General features: G+C 45.8%; 1 pseudogene; it reads left to right on the top strand.

Annotated features, from left to right (window-relative positions):
• Positions 1-1,795: 1,795 nt before the first annotated feature.
• LOC113621448 (cytochrome c-like) lies at positions 1,796-21,621 on the top strand (annotated as a pseudogene).
• Positions 21,622-24,638: the final 3,017 nt, after the last annotated feature.

The raw sequence follows: 24,638 nt of genomic DNA, 5'->3' as shown, positions 1-24,638 counted from the left end.
GTGGGAGGGACTTGCCCAAGCTCTCTCAGGCTGGGGAGGGGACAGAAGTGAGTTTGGAATAAACTCCGTCTGCCTGTAAAACCCTCATTCATTCCATAGCAAACACTCCCACCCCTGACTCTGAACGCAATGGAAACAGGGCTGGACTTGTCCGGAGTGAGTCGGGAGGATGGGTACAGCAAGGGTGCTGAGTCCCTTCCTGCCACCTGACTTTTGTGCAAACACAGCACACTGAATTGGTATGACTTGGAAGCCCGTTTCTGGGAGAAGCTGGCATCTTATGGCTGGCAGTGTCTCTAAGTGCCCTTGGGAAAAGTGATGTGGGAATATCCACTGGTCGATTAATCAAAGGAGGTTGGCCTTTGGGTCATACTTGGCCCTTAGGCCAGGAGTCATAAACACTGACTCACCCACCAGATGTATCTGGGACATTGAGTACTTTCTCTCTCTTGGTATCATGTGATTCCTTGAATACATAAGAGCTGTTTGTTGATCATCTACTGAACTCATTCAGCAAATGTCTTTTGAGGTTCTGGGCACAGTGAACCCCACAAAGTGGGCGATGACGGAGACGGGCCAGCCGGAATCCCGCTGTGCCCACTGTGCTGGTGGCCTCTGTAGCCACGTGGGGGCTCCCCTTTCACACTCTGCCCACTCCTGCTGCTCAATTTCAGATGCTATGTCCCCCTCCCCCCGCATCATTTGCTGGTCCTTGGTCTTAGAGCTGGGGCTGGGGATGGGAGGAGGGAAACAGCAGGCACATGGAAGACAAATCACAGAGCCAAAGTGGGGATCTTCCTCCTGTTTCTTACTCTAAGAAATGACAAGTTTAATGCAAATTAACTCAAGCTCAGTTCATACCTGAAGAAGAAAAAGGAGCTGGTTAGACTCAAATTCTTGGTCAGCTTTTCAAGCCTGGTATTAATCTATTCATCAGCTTCGTTCACCAGGAGAAAACATGCTTCTTCAGGAGTTTTCTAACTGAAAATAATGCCTCATTAAGTTAAACATATTAACCTGAGAACGGTATTGATGTCAGAGAGACTAATGAATGTCATTATAGGGAATGCACAGTAGTCCTCGAGGGACCCAACCAGCCATTAGAAACTCTCTGCAAATGCACTCAGCTATTGTCCCAAGGATGTGGAATCTCGAGGGAGGGAGGGAGGGAGATGGGAAAGGAGCTGGTGTGGAGCTGCGGTCATCCCGGGGAGCGGTGCCCTGATGAATCCCGGCATCTTTGAATGCTGTGAGGGACACATGGCCAAGGGAGGCACCAAGTGTAAAGTGACTCATTGTTGGGTCCAAAGGGAGGGACACTGGGTTTAGCTTCTAGAACAGGAGGGAAGGCAGAAGGCTCAGAGTTCAGACATCAGAACACTGGGTCCTGGTCCCAGGTCTCCTCATCACAGTGGACGAAATTTCATTCCAGCCCATCTTTTCTGAGCCAAGCGCTGTGCTGGGCATATTCACATGCATTATACTCATGCAACCCTCACAGGATCCTAGGGAAACTTAGGCTCAGAGGAGTTAAGGGGCTTTCCCAAGGTCACCAGTGAGTGGGTGGGAGATCTGAGACCGAGATCCAGCCTGGCTGACCCTGGTGGAGGCTTCCTCTCCCAACCCACCCGGCCTCTCCCTCCTGATGGTCTGTCTTCAAAGCCCTCCAGACTCCTTCTCCAGGACCCTGTAATTCCTTCATTACAGCTGTGCGGGACTCCTCTGGTCTGGAGCTGGTATACCCCCTCGCAGAGGGAGTCCCGCTGTTCATGGAGGGGTGTGAGTTCCGATCACTATGGGCACCTGCTCTCTCACAAGGTAAGCTCTGACAGTTCTGGCTGAGTGTTGTGGCTGCAACTTAATTGCACATTGGGCTACATTGGGCTATGCTGAATGGAACAAATTCTGGGTGAAATGCTATGTTTAACTCCACTGTAATTATTTCTGCAATTATTTATTTAATTTTCATATCTCCTGTAAGTCCTTTGGTGGCAGGTTCTATCACTATCTTCGTCATTTTCTATTCTTTGGTGCCTGGCACATACAGTAGGCACATTTTAAGTATCCGCTGGGTGGTTGAATAAAGGATGCACTGAAAGGGGGATGTGAGTTCTAGCAGCTCAGTTTCTTTAGGCAGGGTGAAATACCTGTGGAATCTTAGGAACAAAGATAATGGTGAAGAGACGATTGAGAAGAACCAAGGCACTAGAGGAAACACTGCAAAGCTATTGAGTCCCGCAGCTCTGCAGTGAGAGAGATGTGGTGTATCAGTTAGCTAATACTGCATAACAAACCACCCGGAAACTTACTGGCTTAAGATATAAGCATTTATTTAGCTCAGGAGTGTGTACATAAGCTGGGTGCTTCTGCTGATGGAGTGGGTCTGCTTGATCTTGGTTGGGTTCACTCATGCACCTGCAGTCAGCTGTGGACTGGCTCAGGGCGGGGGCAGTCCCTGGTTTAGCATGGCCTCAGCTGGGATGGCTCATTTCTCTTTCATGTAGCCTCATCTGACAGTGGGCCTGTTCCTATCTTCATGGTGAAGATAAAGGTACAAAAGAGGGAGTGAAAGTGCACAAAGTTGTTTTGAGACATGGGTTGGCGGATTGACCACATATTCTTGTTTTCCATATTCTTGATGCTCTGTGTTAGAGGCTGGTTCTCTCCAGGAAGGGCTAGTTAGTTCCTAGAGATAGCAAGCGACTCTCCTGTGAGAATGCCTTTGATGTACAAACCAACCAATCCAGAGCCTCCAGCCCTGACCACCCCTATCTAACTCTCACACACCAAGTCAATATTCTTGCTGCTCTAAATCACCCCAAGCTAGGTGCTGGCAACCAGGGACCACCCCTATAGCCCAGAGCTGCCCAAATTACTCAGATTATCTGATCCTAAGCTTACTCAGCATTCCTACCTTGCCTTGCCCATTTCTTCCCACAAAAGCCCTGAAAAAAGCTCTGGGCCATGCCTTCCCTTCTTCCCCTTCTGCTTCCTGACCCACCTTTGTGCTTCCCCATGTGGCCCTGCATGCTGTGCTGTGCCTCATTTTTCTAGGGATCTATGCGTTTAAACTTCCTCCTCTATAACAAGTTTTCACGTCTTACCATACCTGGTTAAAAAAAACCCTGAGTATATTTTTAAAAATTGAAGTATAGTTGATTTACAATATTGTGTTAGTTTCAGGTGCACAGCAAAGAGATTCAGTTATATATATATATATATTTTTAGATTATTTTTCATTATAAGTTATTATAATATATTGAATGTAGTTCCCTGTGCTATACAGTCGATCCTTGTTGCTTATCTATTTTATGTATAGTAGTTTGTGTTTGTTAATCCCACACTCCTAATTTATCCCTTCCCCCTCCCTTTCCCCTTTGGTAACCATAAGTTTGCTTTCTATGCCTGTGAGTCTGTTTCTGTTTTGTATAGAGATTCATTTGTATTCTTTTACTAGCCAACAGGCACATGAAAAGATGCTCAACACTGGGTACATTTTGACACAACTGGTACAGCAAAGCGGGGTGGTTTGACACTAGGTGGAGATGCTATGTCTTCAGACTGCCCTCTGCTTACTAACCGGACCCCACCGACAGCGGCCACTGCCCTGAGAGGCACAGCCAGGTGTCGGGGCGCGTGCTGCTTGATGGTGACAGCATTGTGCTGTTTCTGTCAGGTGGCGCCATGATTTCCCAACCGCAGATTGTGGAGCTCAAAAAGCTGAGTCCTCCCGGAGCTGTTGGTGGTCTAGAGTTTCAGGTGTTCAGGACAGAGCATCCGGGGGTGTGGAGGTGATTAGCTACTTCCGTTTCCCCAAGAGACCCCTCTGCAGGGGACAAGGAGTGACCACACTTCTGGTGCTGTGGGACAAGTCTGACCAGCTGATTGGGCAGGACCTACAAGCCTTGGGGCCATCTGAGTCATTTCGATGAACGTGCCTAGTACCTGGGACGTTATATACTCAAGGTGACGGTCACCACCTCCCCTTTCCCCTGGGAGCTTCGCGGAGTCACATTTGCGCCTGTTCTGTAGAGCAGTCGGGAAGTGCGCCACCTGAACCTTTGCCACGTGTCGAGGGTCCCATTTGCGAGGTCAGTGCGAGTTTCTCCTCCTCCTCCGGGGAGCGTGATGCCCTGCAATCCTTGTGGTTCAGGCTGCAAGCTTCTCTGCTGTCATCTGCTTCCTGCTGTTGCGATTTGTTTCCCCACCCAGTGGGATATAAAAGGGCCCCTCCCTGGACACCAGAGGCTCAATGTTTAATAAAAGAGGGGAAAGGAGGGCTTCCCTGGAGGCGCAGTGGTTGAGAGTCCGCCTGCCGATGCAGGGGACACGGGTTCATGCCCCGGTCCGGGAGGATCCCACATGCCGCGGAGCTCCTGGGCCCGTGAGCCATGGCCGCTGAGCCTGTGCGTCCGGAGCCTGTGCTCCGCAATGGGAGAGGCCACGACAGTGAGAGGCCCGCGTACCGCAAAACAAACAAACAAAAAACAAAAAAAAAGAGGGGAAAGGAAAGGAACATCCCAGTCCTGGTTCCCTTCAGACCCCTCACTCCCCGAGGATATGGTTCAATTAACAAAAAAAAGTAAAACATCTAATCAATGTGCAAGGGCTCTCTGAAGTACTGCGTGTCAGTACCAGGGAATTCCACACTCAAAAGAAAAAAACTTGAAAAAGAAAGCTGATAGCACTGGTGCTCTCTCAGATGTAAACCCCAGCCCCCCTGAGCTTGAGTGGGATGCCCTAGAAAGGGAGGCCACCGCTCACAGCAGAGGCCACTGGGGACCACTCAGAGTCCAGCTAGTAAGCACCCTAAGGGAAAAGGAAAAAAAGAAAACTATGGTCAAAGACAGACATGAAAAAAAAAAAGGAAAAAAAGTTACTCACCTAGAGATACAAGCCAGAGCCCATACCCCACTCTTCTTCTTTATCAAACTCTCACATACCATGCCAATATTTCCCCTGCCCTAAATGACCCCAGAGCCAGTTACCAGGCACCTCGGGGTGACTCCAATAGTCCATAGTCTGCAAAAATTATTCCAACTGTCCAATCCGAAGGTTACTCAGCATACCTACCTTGCCCCACCCATTCCTTCTCACAAAAACCCTAATAAAGACTCTGGGCCATGTTCTCCCTTACTCTCCTTCTGCCTCCTAACCCACCCTAGTGCTTCCCCAGATGGCCCTGTGCAGTGTGCTCTGCTCTTCTAGGGATCTGTGAGGATAAACTTCTTCCTTAATGACAATCATTTCTGTGTCTGCGTGTCTTACCATACCTGATTTTAAAAAAAACAACAGCCCTTTACAATGTTGTGTTAGTTTCTGCTGTCCAATGAAGTGAATCAGCTATATGTATACATATGTCCCCTCCCTCTTGGACCTCCCTCCTCCCACCCCCCATCCCACCCATCTGTGTCATCACAGAGCAGCGAGTTGTACTCCCTGTGCTATACAACAGGTTCCAACTAGCTATCTATTTTACCCATGGTAGTGTATTTATGTCAAACCTAATTTCCTAATTCATCCCACCCTCTGTGTCCACACATCTATCCTCTAATTGTACTCAAAAAAGGATAACCAACAAGGACCTACTGTGTAGCACAGGGAACTCTGCTCAATATTATGTAACAACTTAAAATGGGAAAAGGATTTGAAAAAGAATAGGTACGTGTATATGTATAATGGAATCACTTTGCTGTACACCTGAAACTAACACACATATAGTTAACCCACTATATTCCAGTATAAAATAAAAAGTTTAAAAAAACACAAAAAGACAACAACCCTGGGCATATTCTAGAACAGCTGGGAACTGGCATGTCACTTCTACCACATTCTATGGGCCAAAGCAAGTCACAGGGCCATCCCAGATTCAAGAGCTGGGGAAAAAGACCTCATCTCTTGATGGGAAGAGAAGCAAAGTCATATTTCAAAGGTCAGGAGACAGATGCAGACAGAGAAGAAGTATGGTGGCCACTTTCCAATCAGTTTTTACACATGTTTTAACATTTCATTATTTGCCATTTATATTCCTTATGAAAATTCTCAGCAAACCAGGAATAAAAAGGAACTTTTGCAAACTGTCATAGAGAACCTGTGAAAGCCAACAGCTAACATACTTAATGGTGAAAGAGTGAATATTCTACCCCTAAGATCAGGAACAAGAGAAGGATGTCCTTTTTCAAAATCTGCTCTGTTCAACACTGTACTTAAGGGTCTAGCCAGTACAATGAGGTGTGAAAAAGAAATGAAATGCATCCACACAGGAAGGGAATAAGTAAAACTTTAGTTGCAGACAACGTGATCAGCTACATAGAAAACCCAAAGGAATCTAAGTTATTAGAACTAATAAATGAGCTTAGCAAGGTTGCAGGATGCAAGATCAATATAGAAAAATCAACTGTATATTTACTAGTAATGAACAATTAGAGATTGAAATAAAAAATACCATTTACAACAGCATCAAAAATTTTTAAATGCTCAGGGATAACTCTGAAAAAAGATGTATGAGACCTATACACTCTGGCCTAAAAAAAAGCATTGGTGTGAGAAATTAAACAGGATCCAAATATACGAAGAGACGTATACCGTTCAAGGTCAGGGGACCTAATATTGATGCGTCAGTTCTCTTGGTCACCTCAATCCAATTGAAAGCCCAACAGGCATTTGTTTTTTTTAGAAATGTACAAGCTGTTTTTAAAATTCATAGGGAAATGCAAAAGACCTAGAATAGTCAAAACACTGTGAAAAAGGATATATTTGGAGGATTAACGCTACTTAACTTCAAGACTTATAAGGCTCAAGGACTCAAAACAGTGTCATATTGACATATTTGTCAGAAAGATCAATAAAGCTAGATAGAGAGTCCAGAAAGAGACCCATAGATATATGCACAACTGAATTTTGCCAAAGGTGAAAAGGAAATTCAGTAGAGAAATTGTTTTTTCATCAAACGGTCCTGGCACTATTGGATGTCCCTATGCAAAAAAGTGAGCTTCAGTTCATACTTTACATCACACAAAAACTTAATTTAAAATTGATTACAGATCTATATATAAATCCTAAAATGATATAACTTCTAGAAGAAAACAGAGGAAAAAATCTTTGTGACCTTGGGTTAGGCAAACTTTCTTAGATGACACCAAGAGCATGATCTGTAAAAGAAAACACTGATAAATTGAAGTTAATGAAAGTTAAAAAAAACATTTACTCTTTGAAAGATAGTCAGAGAATTAAAATACAAGCCATGGACTGGGAGAAAATATTTGCAAAGCATATATCTGATAAAAGATTTATATCCAGAGCGTGTAAAGAACCCTCAAAACAAACAACCAATAAATGGTAGACAAAGGAGTTGAACACGTAATCAAAGAAGATCTGTGAATGGCAAATAAATAACACATGAAAAGATGCCAAACACCACTAGTGATTAGGAAAGCACGAATTAGAACCACAGTGAAATGCCTCTATAGACCTGGGGTATCACAATGGCTAAAATTTAAAAGATGGACCATATCAAGTTTTGCCCAGGGTATGGAAGAACTGGAATGCTCGTACATTGCTGGTGGGAATATAAAATCATACAGCCAATTTGGAGAAGAGTTCGATAGTTTCTTACAAAGTTAAACACCTACCATATGATCTAGCTCTTCCACTCCCAGTTATTCACCAAAGGGGAACGTGAAAGTCATAGCAACTTTAAATATAATAGCCTCAAACTAGAAACAACCCAAATGTCCATTGACAGGTCAATGGATGGACAAATTCAGCATATTTATATAATGTGATACTACTTAGCAATAAAATAACTATCGATACATGCAACATGAGTGGATCTCAAAATAATTACACTGATGCCAGCTATAAAGGATCACATTGCTGTATGATTCTATTTACATAAAATTCTAGAAAATGCCAACTCATTGATAGTGACAGAAAGCGGATCCATGGCTGTCCAGGGATGGGGGCGGGGGAGAGCAGAGACGGACAGGAGAGAGGGATTATAAGGGAGCACATGGAGATTTTGGGGGGTGATGGGTACTTTGATTATCTTGATTGCAGTGATGGTTTCAAGGATGTATATAAAAAAACTTACTGGGCTTCCCTGGTGGCGCAGTGGTTGAGAGTCCGCCTGCCAATGCAGGGGACACGGGTTCGCGTCCTGGTCCGGGAAGATCCCACATGCCGCGGAGCGGCTGGGCCCGTGAGCCATGGCCGCTGAGCCTGCGCGTCCCGAGCCTGTGCTCCGCAACGGGAGAGGCCACAACAGTGAGAGGCACGCGTACCGGGAAAAAAAAAAAAAAAAAAAACCTTACCAAATTGTATGTTTTAAATGCATGCAGTTTATGTCAATTATATTATACTTCACTAAAGTATTACGAGACTAAACTGAAGTAACACATGTAGAACACTAAAAGGGTCAGGCACAGTTTCCCAGTGGCTGGAAGCTGATGTCATTAAATTTTTTTTTTGGTTTTTGTTTTATTTTTTTAAACATCTTTATTGTGTCATGGGCTCGGGGGTGGGGAGGATAAGGTGGATGTGGTGCAGACTTAGAAAGAGGGGTTTGGCCACCAGGACAGGAGATACCGCAAATGGAGGCTTTTCTGTGAGCCCACGACACCCCCGTCCCAGGGAGAAGGGGGCCTCAGTCTGTGCTTTCCTCTGAGGATTGTTGTGGGAAGAGCGGTGGGGGGTAGGCAAGGTAGCCCTAGAGGAGGAGTTAGGTACATGGGGATCCCCCAACTCCCTGCTGTGTGACCTTGGGCAAGTTGCCTTCCCTCTCTGGGCCTCAGTTTCCTCATCTGTAGATGGGGGACAGTGATTTAAACAGCTCTTCCCTCACAGGGGGGTTGAGGACATGAGCCCTAAAAGCCATACAAATGGACACCCAGGAGTAGAGGGGCAGTGAGGGCAGTGGTCAGGGGCCAGGGGTGGAGTCGCCACAGGTCTGGGATTTAGATCCAAGCTGTGACCTTGGGAAGTTCCGTTCCTTAACTTCTCAGTGTCAGTTTCCTCAGCTGTAAAACAGGTTAACACAGTCCCTCCCTTGGAGAGTGGTGGTGAGAATTAATGAGGTGGTGCACACGCAGCCTGGCGCACAGTAAGCCCCCAACCGACCGTGGGCGGTGTCACTGGTGTTCTAAAGGGACGTGGATCGGAGGCACATTCAGGCTCCTGGTCTCCGGCGACCCTGACTGTGACTTCTTACGTCTACAGAGCCTGGTCTCACTCTGCTTTGCTCTCTCTGCTTAGGGTACCCGTACAATTTTTTCCCCCATTTCTTGGGAATGGCCCAGGGAAGGGAGGATGTGTTGTTCGTGTCTGGCGTTTGCATTACATTTCCCCAAAGAAGCCTTGTTATCATGGTTAGTAGTGGTAGAAGCTGTTAGGACTTTTGGTCCAACCCCAGTCTATAACAGAGTTTTAGGGAAAATTATATTTTGAACTTCAAAAAAACTTTAGAAACATAACATTCCTAAACTCTTGGAAAAGAATGAATATCTGTCTTGCACCCCTGCATGGCAGGCATGGTCTAAGTTCTTTGCATATGTTAATTTACTTAATTTTCACAATGATGCAATGAGCTTGGTGGTATTCGTCTTATTTATTTATTTTTTTCTGGCAGATAATTTATTTTTAAAGTTAACCTTTTTGTGGGGGGAGGTAATTGAAGAGCCCTGTGAAGTTATAAGAAATAATACAGAGGTCTTTCCCTGTTCCTCCCCACTAAGCATAACTATCGTTGCTGGAAATGACAAGAGGACCAAAGGAGCACTCTGTAAAGTGGACTGAGGAAGGCAGATGGGTTAAGGGCCCCAGGACTGGAGGAACAACACGGCGGCAGGATGTCTTAGATCCCACCCACCCACAGAAGAAGGAGACCCAGGCCCAGTTTCTCTATTAGCCCCAACCTGGCCACAGAAGGCAACCCAGGTAAGCTCCTTCCTCACTGGATCTAACGGGAGCCCTGCCCACACAATCAGGTGACACTGGCCAGATGGATCCTACCACAGCCCCCAGCTGGGCAAGCATTCATCCTCCTGTGGGGGAATTGATATTTAGCTGAATTTTTAAAAAAGAAAGGAATGAGAGAGATCTTGTGTACCCTTTGTCCAGTTTCCCCCAATGGTAACATCCTCTAAAACTGCAGGACTATATCACAATCAGGAGATTGACATTGATACAACCCACCCGCCTTACTCAGATTTCCCCAGTTTTCACTTGTACTCATTCATGAGTATGTGTGTTTACGTGGTACGGCCGGGGGTGGGGCCTCCTCTGCCCACTCTGACCCACTGTGGCCACACCAAAATGGTGGCCCCTACCTGCCCTGAGCTACCCCTCTTCCAGCCGGCTGCCACAGTTTAATGACTCCATCTCCATGTTCCAAATTGAGATTCCCGAGAGGGGAGATCTGCTAACTTGGCCAGTGTGGACCAGGCGTCCACCTCAATACTGTTAATCAGCTGAGGGTTGCTGGTGGTGTGGGAGCGGGAGAAGAACTTTGGGGCTGTGGGCTGAGCAGGGAGGAGTGGGTCAGGAGAAAATAATCAGTATTTCTAAAATGATGGGAGTTATGGTCCTTATTTTTCAGATAAGGAAATTGAAGCTCAGAGAGGTACAGTGAGTTGCTAAAGATAGCACAGCTAGTAAGCTGGGTAATCGCGATTTATACCTGAGGTTCAGCTGCAATCCAGACCGCAACCCTCAACACCTCTTGCTTTTCCGTCTCTTCCTCCCATCTGCTCCTCTCACCTGCCGCTTCCTGCTGGGCCAAGCAGAGCAGGAAACAGGGAAAAATGACTCCCCTGAGGTGAGCGATAATGGGGGCAGCTCCTGGGGCCGGTGAGGGTGAAAGTCCTGTCGCTCGCTGCCCCCTCAGCACCTGGGGCATCTGCAGACTCCCCCAGAGCCCTGCACCTGACACCGAGGTTGCCCCTGGTCTCCTTCCAGAGCGGGCCTGAGGAAGTCAGTGCACCTGACCGTCATGCTCAATTATTCATGCCAGTAAGAGTTTAATTAAAATTTCACGACAGTCATCATGTTTCACCCAAACAGCTGATGATGGCCTTGGATTTTTGCCTGAGTCCAGCGGTCCCACAGCAGAGATCTTCATCCGAAGCCTTTCAACCCTCACAAATCAGTTCTGACAACAAGCCCTCTTGTGATTGTCGCAAAGTCCAAAGTGGGGCAGATGCAGCACCCTGGTGACTGTGGTTGAAGAAGGCCCTCGCCGGAGCAGGGCTGTGGGGTCTGCTGGCCGCTTGGTCCTGGCCTCTGGTTCCAGGAGACAGTCTCTGACATTTACCCAGCGAGATCCATGGGATGATTCCAGGTAAACAGTGGCCAAGGATTTAAGAAGGGAGACTGCAGAGCGGGTTGTACCTGGAGGTTACAGAAAACCACATCCCTGCAGGGGCAGTGGGAGGGAGGGAATGTGTGTGCATCCCCTTCAGGGTGTCTTAGGGCTAGGCAGGTGACCTTGGGGCAGGTCCTCAGTTTCCCCACTTGGCAGGTGGAGCTGATGAACCCTCCTCCACAGGGCACTTGCGGGGGTCATAGGAGGGGCCGTGGGAAGCTCTGAGCACGCTGCCTGCACACAGTAGCTGCTCAGATAAGTGGCTGTTGACTTGAATTGGGTGCCAGATGACTTGCTGAGCTGGGTGAGAGGTGATGGGGAGCCCTGGCCTCCAGCCCTCCCCGTCCCACCGCTGATGGTCTGCGGAGGCTCTGGGCACCGCTGGGCAGTGGGAGAGTGGGTCTACATGGAGGCCGACCAGACATGGAGACTCAGGGATGCGGGCAATAGACTTTCCTGCTCAAAGAGACAGGAGCACTTCGGAGGCAGCCCCGGCCATGGCTGATAGGAGGCCAGACAGCATTTAGAGAAACTGGGGCAGGTTAGAGATGGCCAGCAAGGTCAGCCCAGGCCTTCCAGCAACAAAACAGAGCAAGGGTGTGTCCTGCAGGCAGGCGGAGCTCCACCCGCTGTGGGGCCCGGGAGCCGGTGGTGAGGGGAGATCCTGACTCAGGGTGAAGAAGGGCATGCATAAGATCTGAGAAGAGGGGCAGTGCCTGAGCCCAGAGCTCAGCTCAGGCCCTGGGAATGAGTGCAGCAGACCCTGCGGTACCCATCCATATCCCCTCTGCACCCACCGGCGCCGGGACCGCTGATGGAATAACTGGGGGTGTTCAGTGTAGTGTAGACTCCGGGAGATAGCAAGGATTCTATGAGAGGGGCTGCTTAGGACCCGGAGAGGAAACAGATCTCATCCTGGGAAGAAGCCATGGCAGAGTGAAAGGAGCAACTGGACTCAGAACAGCGAGATCTGGGTTCTGGGCCCAACTCAGTCTCCAGATCCCTGTGTGACCCGAGGCAAGTCCCATGACCTCTCTGCACATCTGCAGAACAAGGCGCTTCTAAGAGCCCTCCCAGAGCCTTGACTCTAAAGAGTTCTGTGTGAATGCTCCCGTCCAACCCCCACCTTAAATACGACCCGTGGCTTCCCAGCTCAAACCCGCCTCCTGCCAGAAGGCCAGTCAGCACCAGGAACCCACAGGGTGAGTCAGCAGGCCTCACGGTCGCTGCGTGACGCAGGTCTGGCAGTGACAAGGCTGCTCGGTTCATTAAAGTCTGGGGATAATGTGCCCTCGCCCTTGGAGATGCCATTACGGGGTGGTTTCTGCAGCTTCCTCCTTGGGAGGGAAGAGAACGGGGAGAAGGGGCAGCGGGAGATGAACCTGACTCACACCCCTGGGGGAGAGGCTGACACGGCAAAGTTTTGTGCTGGTCTCAGCTTGGAGACTTAGATGCGGGAGGGGAGGCAGCCATTAGGCTCTTTCATCTCCTGTGACAGGAACCTCAGTGCGTAAACCTGGCTTGAGCTCAGAAGGGATTTATTGGTTTCATGCCACTGACAAGCTCAGGGATGGACCTTTAGTTCCACCTTGTTGCAGGGGCTCAAATGATGCCGCCAGGATGTTCTCCATCTTTTAGCATCTCTCCCCCATGCAAGGCCATGCTCAGATCTCACTTCTTGGAGGCCAGATGGTTTTCCATCCAGACTGGAGTCCAGCAGAGAAGAGAGAGCTTCCTCAACAACTAATCAAAAGCCCTGGGCCGATTCCCATTGGCTCCAAGGGTCACACACCTATCCCTGAACTGATCTGGGTCAGTGGGAAGGAATGTGGTGATTGGCTTAATCCAATCAAGAAAGATCCTGCAATCTGGAGGTGGGGTTGATCCAGCCTAAGCCTGGGATGGGCTGAGAGTAGGGGAGGGGGAAATTCTGGGGGAAATTACAGCTTTACTAGTAAAAGGGTGACAGGATACTGGATGGCAACAGCCTACAGATATGCTCCACTGGGTTAGGGTAGAGGGCAAGAATAGCTAATGTATAAAATCAAGAGGAATAGTGGGAGAAAAGCCTAATATCCTTGAAGCATGGCTGATCTTAATTCATCTTCCCAATAGTCTAATTAGAGTGTGAGTACTATTATCCTAAATCCAGAATCCTATATTTTAGTGTTGGAAGGATCTTCAAAAGCACCTGGTCTGACATCCTTATGTTTAGAGATGAGGCAACAGACCCAGAAACGTTAAGTGACTCCCTCAGGGTCACATGGTTCATTAGTAGAAGACTCAGGTCTTCCCAGACAGGTCGGTCCAGCCGGTGTCCATCTGCTCAGAGGTGCTGCTGAATTACAGTGAACGCTGTGCAAGGCAAGCCTGGCTCTCACGCAAACCAGGCAGGGCAGCCTACATGGGCTAGAGTCCATCCTGCCTTGGGTGAATGGAAAAACGGGTCCCTCATCACCTCCCTGCCCCCACCCCCCCAGCATGGGCAGGTGTCTCAGTAGATACACCCAGCTGCGCCCTGCTGGAGACTCTCTCAGAGGATCCTGGGGCTCTTCACGTTTCACACTCCTGATCGGTAGCTGACCCCAACCTCTGCCACCTGACCATGCCTCCCTGCAGGTCCGTGAAAGCAGAAAAATTAACTCCAAGAGTATGAAAAATGGTGAGACTCTTCATGGTCATCTAGCCCAAACCCTGCATTTTATAGGAGGCAAACTGAGGCCCAGAAGAGGAGGGGCAGTCCAGTGCAGGCAGAGCGATCCAGGTAGAAGGGCTCCCGGCTCCCAGTCTGATGCTTTCCCACCACCCCACTGGCCTTGCTGGTTGCATGAGCCCTGAGCTGCCCTTCTTGTGGCCTCTGATGGGGACTACCAACCAGCCACATATTTACACACGGACAACCTCTCTCCCTTAAACAGTATCACACTTTGCAAGGTGTGTTAAACATGAAACAAATGAGGGTCAGAAAGCAGTTGGGGGTTGTCCAAGGTCAGCTGCCCAGCAGTCAGAGGTCAGGGCCGCCCCCTGTGTCTCAGGACAGAAGCCTTTAAAGAGTTTGTGTCACTTACCCTCCTTGATCCCTGCAAGGCTGGAGTCCCTGTAACTGTTTCCCTGGTTATAGATGAAATAATGGGGCTCAGAGGGGCCCAGCCCTCTGGGCTCCCTCACACAGCTGGTCAGTGGTGAAGGGGGGGTGGGCCAGTGTGCCTGGAGTCCAGTCTGGTACCCTGTCACCCTGCACACTGTCACTTGTACAGTTGGGACTGGCCTTCCTGAGAGTAACTGGAACCTGATCAGTGGAGCTCTAGACAAGTCAGGGGTTATTTTTCTCACTCAGTGAGGCGGGATTCACTCAGTGAATCATTGGGGTGGGAGGTGGTGAAAGCCCAGCAGCTCCAAGATACCATCTGGCCAGCTTCCCCCTGTATCTCCCCTCAGTGTCCTCAGGGTGTGCGGACGCCCTTGGGGTTACAGCGTGGCTGCTCCGCCTGGGCCTCCTTTCAGGCTGGGCAGCTGGCGGTCCTCTGGGAGAAGCCAGAGGCCCCTGCCCTTCCAGGGAATTTCCCAGAATGCCCCACAGCCACCTCTGCCCCGTCTCATTGGCTGGAGCTCTGTCATGTGACAGCCTGCAGAAGGATGGGAAATGTAATGTTTTTAAGTAGGGGAAATTGTTGTCCTGGACAAAATAGGGGTCGTGTCAGGAGGAAAGAAGAGGAGGGTGACTATTGGTGGGCAGCCTGCCGTCTCTGCCCCAATATTTACAATCTCGTTTTCATGTTTGCTACCTCCCTGGATCCACACAATCATGTTTGTTGTGACCAGGCAGTGAGAGGCTGAGCCACTTGCCCGGGACCCCACAGGAGTGGCCTGAGGAAACAGGCTAGCGCCCAGCTCCCTGCAGCTCCCCAGATCTGCCCTCCTGCCCCGCGTTGTCTGCTCTCTCCTCTCTCGCCATCCCAATTCTTCGCTTCTCCAGCTCCCCAGACCAGATGGGGTCAGCACATTCCTGCAGGCTGAAGATAGAGGCCAATTGTTTATCACTTATGGTTCTGACACAGACATACTTTCAGGCTGAACTACCTTAAGCAAATCTGCTATGGAAAGTCCAAACTCAGACCAATCCCCTGGTGTTAACACTCCCTCTCTCACATCCTGCTGGTGGGATATTCACTGGGGTAACCTTAGCGGAAGACAGCTGGGCAGTGTCTATCAAAATTCAAAATGCACATGTCCTTTGTCGCAGCAATTTAACTTCTAGGAGTTGATCATTCTGAAGTACGCTAGAGTACAAAGCTATGTAAGGATCTTCACTACAATGTTATTTGTAATAGCAAAGCTGGAGAAATCTAAACGTCTATCGGTAGGAGATTGGTTCCTTAAATTATGGCACATTGAGTACGGAGCAGCCATTAAAATGATTGAATTTGGCCTCTATGATCTGACTTGGGAGAATGTCCATGATGTGTTTTTGTTTTGTTTTGTTTTGTTTTTTTGCGGTACGCAGGCCTCTCACTGCTGTGGCCTCTCCCGCTGCAGAGCACAGGCTCCGGAAGCGCAGGCTCAGTGGCCATGGCTCACGGGCCCAGCCGCTCCGCGGCATGTGGGATCTTCCCGGACCGGGGCACGGACCCGTGTCCCCTGCATCGGCAGGCGGACTCTCAACCACTGCGCCACCAGGGAAGCCCCATGATGTGTTTTTGAATAAAGAAAGTAGACTGATGAAAAAGACAAATAGCATTATAAAGATTCTAAAAATCTTGGTTTGTATACAGATAAGTGAGTATCTGGAAGGATATATGCCTGTGTGAGAGACTCTCAGGAAAATTCCTCATGCATTGAGGCCCTCTCATTACATGAACTCTATGTCCCTTATCCAAGCCATTTGTGCCTGAGATCCCTTCCCTTTTTGCCTACATCAGTAATGTTCCCATCTCTTCTGGATCATTCCAATTAGTGTACAAACACACCATTAATTCTCTAATCCCCCCCAAATAAAAACAAGTCAATATCCAACCTCTTCTGTTACTTTTGTTTCCCTTGACAATAAAACAAAAGTCACGATTATTACTATCTTTAATTCCCCTCCTCCCAGTTTCTTTTCACTGCACTCGAATTGGATTTCATCCCTTCATACTCCACCATAACTGCCCTTGTCAAGGTCATCAATTACCTATGCACCGATAAATCCAATGGTCAACTTTCAATGACATTGGACCTATCAGTATTTGGAATAGTTGCTCATGGCTCTCAAACCTTCCCTCCTCTCCGCTCTGGGATCCCACCCTCTCTTGGTTTTCTCTGCTTCCCTGGTTACTCCTCCTCCATCTCCTTTGCTCGTTCTTTCTTGGCTTCTCAACCTGTAACCCTTGAGTTATTCTAGAGTTCTGCCGTTCGTTCTCTTCTCCTTAGCCTCCCTCACCCCCCTGGGGACTTCACCAGACTTGTGGCCTTTACATGCCATTCATATGCTGATGGCTCCAAATGTACATCTCAACCTGGACCTCTCCCTGAACTTTAGGCTTATACATCCAGGTGTCTATTCATTCGTCCCTCCCTACCTTCCTGGCCTCCTGCCTCCCTTCCTCCCTTTCTTTCTTCCTACCTACCTCCTTCTTCTCCCTTTCTTTCTTTCTACCAAAAAATCATATATTATCTCTATAATATGTGCACACAAGCTCATGCGTGTGTGTGAAACACCCTTACAAGCAAGAACTATTTTCGATAGAAAGCAATTCCACGCTTTACAGAAAAGATTTCCAGAGCCTTCCTTGAAATGCTACACTCTCCAGAGAGCTACAGAAAACGATTTTCAGTTATAAACCCGTTCCTTTTATGCTCCAATGCACCCCTGAAAAACCTTCTCAATTTCCGTTTCAAGTTCTGTCCAATTCAACCAGTATTTTCCCATGTTCTTACTAAGAGCTGGGTGCTGTGCTTGGCACTGTGGGGGGACAGAGATGAATAAGATCCATGTTCCAAGGGAACCTGACACTGTCAACTCTCTTACAGAGAAGGCTTTTAAGAAGAACTTACCTGCGTAGCTGATGCCACAGGAAATGTAACAAAACCCTAAGCACCATAAGCAGATTGAACTGACAGCCCAGAATGAATAAATGCCCCTGGTTTCTGACAAAAATTCTTTCCTTGATTGGACTCTAACCTGGTTCCTCTGAACCCTCCTTTTGACTAAGCCTAACCTTAGCTCTAAAGAACTGAACAAAACACTAACAGTTTCTAACAGCTCAAGGCCACATCCGTAGGATGTCCTTAGCCCCTCTTAAAGAGCCTGCCTGACAAAGCTCAAGGATGCCCAAAGAAGTTTTGTTTGTTCCAGCCAACACCTGAAGATATGGCTGCTGTCTCCCAACCTTCATGGGAGGGCAGGAGCCTAACTCAATGAGTGCCACTTAGCAAACCCAGATGGGTTTTACGTGGACCAACCTTCCTTCTCACTCTTTGTAATTTTTCACTTTCCTGACTCTGCTCAAGACCCTGCCATTGCCTCTCTTCCTGATCATTCTCCCTTTAAAGCACCCAATCACCTCTGCACAGATTGGGGTAGAGCTCAGCTCTTTCCCTTAGTGTCAGTAGTTATTGAATAAATTCTGTTTTCACCGCTGTAACTAATGTCTGGCTGTGTTTATCCTCAACATCTCTCAGGCTGGTGGGGCAGCCAGAAGGGACATAACTATACACAGAAGGGTAGCTGGGGGATGGCAGGGGGAGTAGCTGCCAAAGTCACCTAGATTTTCTCCTATGTTTTTCTTCTAGAAATTTTATAGTTTGCATTTTACATTTAGGTCTATGATCAATTTTGTGTTAATTTTTGTGAAGGATGTTAAGGTCTGTGCCTGGGTTCATTTGTCTTTGCAAATAGTTATACAATTATTCCAGCACCATTTGTTGCAAACACTATTATTTTTCCATTGACTTGCCACGCCCTTTTGTGAAAAACCAGTTGACTATTTTTATGTGGGTCTATTTTGGGGCTCTCTATTCTGTTCCACTGATCTAAGTGTCTAACTTTCATTGTCTTGAAAACTGTAGCTTTATAGTTAATCTTGAAATTGGATAATGTGAGTCTTCCAACTTTGTTCTTTTTCAGTATTATGTTTCCACATAAATCAGCTTGTTGATATCTACAAAATAACTTACTGGGATTTTGACTGGTATTGCATTGAGTCTATATGTCAAGTTGGGAAGAATTGATGTCTTAACAATATTGAAACTCAGTTCATGAATATGGACTGTCCCTTCTACTTAGACCTTCAAAAATTTCTTTTATCTGTGTTTTTTAGTATATAGATCCTGAACATGTTTTGTTATATATATACCTAAGTTCTTTGGTTTTTTGGTGCTATTGTAAGTGGTATTTAAAAAATTCAAATTCCATTTGTTCATTGCTGGTATGTAGAAAAGCAATAGACTTTTGTATATTAACCTTGTATCCTGTGGCCTTGCTATACTTATTTTAGGTTTTTTTTTTTGCAGAATTTTGGTGATTTTTCTGTCAAAAACCATGCCAACTATGAATGAAGACAGTGATATATACGCTTTTAATTTTTTTTTTCATGTCTCATTGCACTAGCTAGGATTTCCAGTATGATGTTGAATAGGAGTGATAAGAAAGAAGATATCCTTACTTTATTCTTGATCTTAATCTCACCATTAAGTATTGATATGATGTTGGCTGTAGGTTTTTTGTAGATGTTCTTTATTGTGTTGAAGAAGTTTTCCTCTATTCCTAGTTTGCTGAGAGGTTTCTGTTTTTTTTTGAATCATGATGAATAGGCATTAGATTTTGTTAAATGCTTTTACTGCATCAATTGATATGATTTTTCTTCTTTAGCCTTTTGCTATGGTGGATTACACTGACTGATTTTCAAATTGTTGAACTATCCTTGCATTTTCAAATGTTAACAGTTCTTGACAATACAGAGTCTTCTAGCCCATAAACCTGGAATAAAATCCACTTGGTTGACATATTCATCCTTGTTATACGTTGTCAGATTTGATTCGCTAATACTTTCTTGATAATTTTTGTGTCTGTTCATAAGAGATATTGATCTGTACTTTTCTTTTGTTATAATGTCTTTTTTTTTTAAGGTATTGTGATACTATTGACTTCATAGGATGAATTAAGATGTGTTCCCTCTGTTTCTATTTTTTGGAAAAGATTGTAGAGAATTGGTAATATTTCTTCCTTAAATGTTTGGTAGAATGCACCAGCAAAACCATCTGGGCCTGTTGTTTGCTTTTTTTGGAAGACTTTAAAAGAATTATTGATTTGATTTCTTTAATAGCTGAAGGGCTATGCAGGTTATCTATTTGCCTTTCTGTGAGTGTTGGTAGTTTGTGTCTTTCAAGGAGCTGGTCCATTTCAGCTAAGTTATCAAATTTGTGTGCATAAAGTTGTTCCCTTATTTTCCCTTAGTATCTTTTTGATGTCCATGGGATCAGTACTGATGACCATTTTTTCGTTTCTGATATTGGTAATTTGTACATTCTCTCCTGTTTTCTTGTTCAGCCTGGCTAGAGAAGAGAAAAAAGCTCCTTAAATGATGAAACCATAAACTTCAAGGTCAGGTTTTACTACTTTTTTGTAGATTTTTTTGCTCTCTGGCACATGAAATGTTTCAGGAACATAATAATTGCATAATGTATTGAGTTGTTATATCTCAAAATGACAGAAGTTTTGAATACTACAAACCCCTGATCTTAAGAAGTTTAGAATTTTAACTTTCAGCAAGTCATTAACAATTAACTGAGCATCTACTATGTGGCAGGCACTGTGCTGGGCCCTGGGATACAATGGTGAGCAAATTAGACATGTTTCCTATCTTCATGGTGACTGGTCTAACATGAGTCATGATATCACAAATAAATAAAAAGTTGCTACTGTGGTAAATTATATAGGGAGAAAGGGTCTATGATACCAATTCATAGAGGAATTTGACCAAGCTCAGGAAATCAAGGAAGGCTTCCCCAAGGAAGAGACAATGGAGCTGAGGTCTCAAGATTGAGTAGAAGGTACCTAGGCAGAAAGTGAAATGTGTTTCTGGTAGGGGTGACAGCACATGCAGGGGCCCTTAGGTGGGAAGGACTACATCAATATTAAGTCTTGAAAGAAGGCCAGTGTATTTGGGGAGGACATAAGGCATGGAAGAGTGTTGGGAACTGATGCTGGAGAGGGCAAGGCCTGGCCAGGATGGAGTTGGGCCTTTATTCTAAGAGTTGTGGGAGTTGTTCCTGCTAAGACTGGTCCAAAACACTAAGACCACTCTCCAGCTCCCTCTTCTTTTCTCAGAAGGAAATGGGAGCTGGCAGAGAACTGTGTTCATCACCTATTGTCTTCCTCATTTAGCCAGCTCTGTGGGGCGTTCCCATGTAGTTGTTTTTTTTAAATAGTTTTATTGACATATAAGTTATAATAAAATTCACCCATTTTAAGAATATGATTCAGTGATTTTTAGTAAACTTCAAGAGTTGTGGAGAAAGTGGACATCCAACTTGTATTGGAACTTTCGTATCACATATGACAAAGGAACAATTTCAAAGTGGGTGATGTGGAGAGGGGCAAGACGATTTTTCAGCAGTGTGTCCAGTGCCCTACCGTGGAAAAGGGAGGCAAGCACAAGACTGGACCAAACCTCCATGCTCTATTTGGGCGAAAAACAGTTCAGGACCCTGGATTCTCTTACGCAGATGTCATCAAGAACAAAGGCATGGGGCTTCCCTGGTGGCGCAGTGGTTGAGAGTCCGCCTGCCGATGCAGGGGACGTGGGTTCGTGCCCCGGTCCAGGAAGATCCCACATGCCGCGGAGCGGCTGGGCCCGTGAGCCATGGCCGCTGAGCCTGCGCGTCCGGAGCCTGTGCTCCGCGACGGGAGAGGCCACTACGGTTGAGAGGCCCGCGTACCGCAAAAAAAAAAAAAAAAAAAAAAAAAAGAGAAATCTGTTGAGGTTCTGATTTAAACATTGCTAAAGTAAGCAGAATCGTGTGTGTCTCCTGCCTTTCCTGTGAAAATTGTAATTCAGAGTAAACAAACAGCTGAACAGAGGTTTCTTCCTTGTAGAAGAGTTACAGCCAACAAATAAAGAAGAAATTATCAAAAAAAAAAAAAAAAGAACAAAGGCATCACTGGGGAGTATTTGGAGAATCCTAAGTAGTACATCCCTGGAACAAAAGTAATCTTCACTGGCATTAAGAAGGCAGAAAGCGTAGACTTAGTAACTTCTCTCAGAAAAGCTACTAATGAGTAATAGATGGCTACTGCCCTATTTATTACGGCACAGCAATGTCTATGACCTTTTTATGCATACCGTATCTAAACTGATCTCATATACCAGAATTCAGATGATGAATGGCTGCTAGAATATTTCTGTTGGACAGTCCTGATTTAAATAGGATTGGCTTGTGGCTAAACGATGATCAGATTTTTGAGTTTTGATAGTAATTCTGGTTCAGCAAGGGCTGTCACTGTTTTCCCCTTCTAAAGATATGATGGAATTTGATTAGTAATGTTCAACTTTTCACAGAGATGGTGAATGCCATCTCAAAACCTATAGGAGTTTGGTTTTATAGGTAGATCTATACAACAGGTTATATTAACATATTTAAGTACTGAGGAGATTCCTTTGTTGTTTCATAAAACAGAGCAAGACTCACCTGTGTGTTTCAAGTTGTGTTTACCAGCCTGTGAAGGCAAGGGTTGAAGATAAGCTGGCAATGTCTACTTTATCTTTTTGGTCTTAACTATGCCTATTTAATTAAAATTCCCTGTATCTAAAATGTTGCCTTTTATTTAATGAAAGGCATTTTAGTGTAGTTTATGTATAATATCAAAGAATGTCGAACACATACACACACACACACACAAACAAGAGTTGTGTAACCATCACCGAAATACAGCTTTTGAACATTTCTATCACCCCCAAAGTTCCCTCGTGTTTGCTTGCAGTTAATCCCCACCTTCCCCTCCCCTCCAAACACACATAATGTCCCAGGCATTCGAGGTCTGATTTCTGTCTCTGTAAGTTTGCCTTTTGTGGACTCTTCATATAAAGGGAATCTTACTGTATGTAGTCTTTTGCATCTGGCTTCTTTGCATAACATATTTGAGGTCATTCATGTGCAGTACGTGTCAGTAGTTCTTCCTTTTTATTGCTGAGTGGTATCCACTGGATGGATACCACATTTATGTATCCACTCAAATCTGATGGACGTTTGGGCTGTTCTGCATTTTGGTTGTCATGAATAATGCTGCTGTGAATGTCTGCATATGAATCTTTTTGTGAACATAGGTTTTTTATTTCTTTTAGGGAGATTCCTGGGAATGGAATTGCTGGGTATTATGGTAATTATACTATTTTACATTCCTACCTGCAGTATAAGAGAGTTTCTATTTCTCTACTTCTTTAACGACACTTGATGGTGTCCTTTTAAAAAATATAGTTATTCAAGTGGGTGTGAATTGGTATCTCACTGCTGGTTTTAGTTTGCATTTACCTAATGACTAATCTCATTAGTTGAATATGTTAAGTATGTTTTTTTGAGCTAATTAGCCATCCATATATTTTCTTTGGTGAAATGTCTACACAAGTCTTTAGCCTATTTTTAAATTGAGTTGTTTGTCTTCTTATTATTGAATTATAAGTGTTCTTGATATATTTTGGGTACAATACCTTAATCAGTATGCGATTAACAAATATTTCCTCCCAGTCTGTGGGTTTGTCTTTTCATTTTCTTAATGGTGTCCTTTGAAACAAATTTTTAAAATTTTGATAAAGTAAATTTGCTGATTTTTTTTTCTTTTGTGGATCTTCTTTTTGGTCTCTTCCAAAAGGCGAAAAATTCTTCGCCTAACACACATCATGAAGATGTATTCCTTTGTTTTCTTCTGGGAGTTTTATCTCTTATATTTAAGTCTTTAATCCATTTGGGGTTAATTTTTGTGTATGGAATGAGGTGAGGGTTTAAGTTCACGTGGGTAGCCAACTGCCCCAGCATCATTAGTTGACAGTTTTGAACAAATGGTCAAACATGCCTTGACAATTCAACAAGACATTGAATTGTCTTTGGATCTTAGTTAAAAAACAATTCACCATAAATTTAATGGCTTACTAGGGCTTCCCTGGTGGCGCAGTGGTTGAGAGTCCGCCTGCTGATGCGGGGGACACGGGTTCGTGCCCCGGTCCGGGAAGATCCCTCATGCCGTGGAGCGGCTGGGCCCGTGAGCCATGGCCGCTGAGCCTGCGCGTCCGGAGCCTGTGCTCCTCAACGGGAGTAGGCCACAACAGTGAGAGGTCCGCGTACCGAAAAAAAAAAAATTTAATGACTTACTTTAGGACTCAGTTTCTTTTCTTTGATCTATATGCCTATCTTGCACCAATGCCACACTATCTTGATTACTATGGCTTTATAATATGTTTCAAGATCAGGTAGTATCAGTCCTCCAACTTCGTTCTTTTTCCAAATAGTTTGGTCTATTCTCTGTCCTTAGAATTTCCATATAAATTTTAGACTCAGTTTGTCAATTTCTATAAAAAAGCTTGCTGAGATTTTTATAAGGATTGCATTTAATATGTAGATCCATTTGGGGAGAATTGCCAACTTGACAATATGGAGTCTTGTAGCCCATGAACATGAAATATCTCTCCATTTATTTAGACGTTCTTTAATTGATCTCAGCCCTGTTTCATAGTGTTCAGTGCACAATCTTGCCCTTCATTTGTTAAATGTATTCCTAAGTATTTTCTTATTTATGATGTTATTGTGAATGGCCATATGTTCATGTTTTATTTTTACCAGTCTGGCTGTTAATTCTTTCTCTCAGTTTCTTTTTCCTGGAAATGACCTCATTCTAAGACCAGGCAGAATCAGGAAATCAGGAGGGCTTCACTTTGGCATGTTCTGTGCCCCCAGCCTGCCTTCAGAAGACCCAGGTTTCCCCAAGCCCAGACACCAGCTGATTGCAGCTCAGAGTACAGTTAACCTTGGAGGCCCCAGATAGATGACAAGGCTGTCCTGTCAGACAAGAGAGTTTAGAAAGGTGGGAGCCACAGGGAGGGGATCTCGAGGGTGTGCCCTTCACAGGGGCCTTTGGGATGCAGCAGATCCCATATGTGGGTCCCAGGAACCATGAGCAGGGCTGCAGGCTGGGATGGTGCCCTGGGCGGGGAGAGGGGTGTGGTGTGGGAGGGCAGGGGGTGGGGTTGGCCACAGAAAAGGGCAGTGGCTGAGGCATGGGCAGCTCTGGGCAGTGGGAGGAGGACGCTGT

The sequence above is a fragment of the Aethalodelphis obliquidens genome, unplaced genomic scaffold (assembly GCF_003676395.1).
Source record: "Aethalodelphis obliquidens isolate GAN/ISIS:26980383/991018 unplaced genomic scaffold, ASM367639v1 scaffold9, whole genome shotgun sequence".
Taxonomy (NCBI): domain Eukaryota; kingdom Metazoa; phylum Chordata; class Mammalia; order Artiodactyla; family Delphinidae; genus Aethalodelphis; species Aethalodelphis obliquidens.
Note: the sequence above shows the minus strand (reverse complement) of the source record. Positions and strands in the feature narration are given on the sequence as shown.